At 34.8% G+C, this 1,011-nt stretch overlaps 1 non-coding gene across 1 annotated transcript; it reads left to right on the forward strand.

Annotated features, from left to right (window-relative positions):
- The first annotated feature begins 625 nt into the window (after positions 1 to 625).
- Positions 626 to 698, forward strand: Trnaa-ugc (transfer RNA alanine (anticodon UGC)). The gene has a single exon. It is a non-coding gene; the product is annotated as a tRNA-Ala (tRNA).
- Positions 699 to 1,011: the final 313 nt, after the last annotated feature.

Here is a 1,011-nt window from a genome sequence, read left to right on the forward strand (position 1 = left end):
TTAAAGAGTTATAACAATGGAAGCAGGCTATCATATTAGTGAAAGTATATGAGAAAGGATTTTATATCTGGCCAAGCAATTTCTACACTCTAAAAATATCCACACGTCAAAAGAAGGATTCAATTATGCATGACCTCAAATTTAAAATAATCAACTAGAGAACAACTTTCATTTACTTAAAAAATAACTAGTGATTTAATAACTAGGGAACTAGTTGAGGCCAAGAATTCAGTATAGCCAGCTTTAGGTCTAAACAAAGAAAGATAGTAAAAGAAATAATAGTTTGTAAAGTCTGAATTATGAAAAAGTAAAAATAATGCAATCAAAATAGGAGGAATAGGAAAAGAAATAATGAAAAACTACATCAAACGAATTTAAAGTTTTAAATACATGTTACCTAGTAAACTACTTAGTAAAAATAAAGGGGGGGGGCGGTATTGAACATTGGTAAGAGGCATAGAGGTATTCATTAAATTAAGATACAATTTCCAGATTAAAGTTTTAGATTAAGTGGGTATAGGGCTGAGGCTTCATTTCTGGGTTTTCACTTCTATTCCATTGGTCCTGAGGTCTCTTCTTGTGCCAGTACCAAGCTGTTTTAAAATACCCATCATAGGGCTGGGAAGGTGGCTCAGTGGTAGAGCGCTTGCCTTGCATGCATGAGGCCCTGGGTTCGATTCCCCAGCACCACAGAAACACAAAGAAAACAAGTCGTAAGTGGCGCTATAGCTCAAGTGGTAGAGTGCTAGCCTTTAACTGAAGAGCTGAGGGACAGTGCCCAGGCCCAGCGTTCAGACCCCATGACCGGACCCAAAAAGATAAAATACCCATCATATAGGAAAAGAAGAAAATTTTACATCATTAACACTTTCATTACAAATAAAATAATGAGTTCACACCAAAATATGCTTCATTAAAATATATGACTACATTAACTAAGCTATTAAAAAATAAAGGTTTTCAATTGCTGTACAAAGGAAATCCTACTTACAAACTATTTATAAGACACAC

Source organism: Dipodomys merriami, unplaced genomic scaffold (assembly GCF_024711535.1).
Source record: "Dipodomys merriami isolate MVZ:Mamm:240054 unplaced genomic scaffold, mDipMer1.0.p SCAF_1, whole genome shotgun sequence".
NCBI classification, from domain to species: domain Eukaryota; kingdom Metazoa; phylum Chordata; class Mammalia; order Rodentia; family Heteromyidae; genus Dipodomys; species Dipodomys merriami.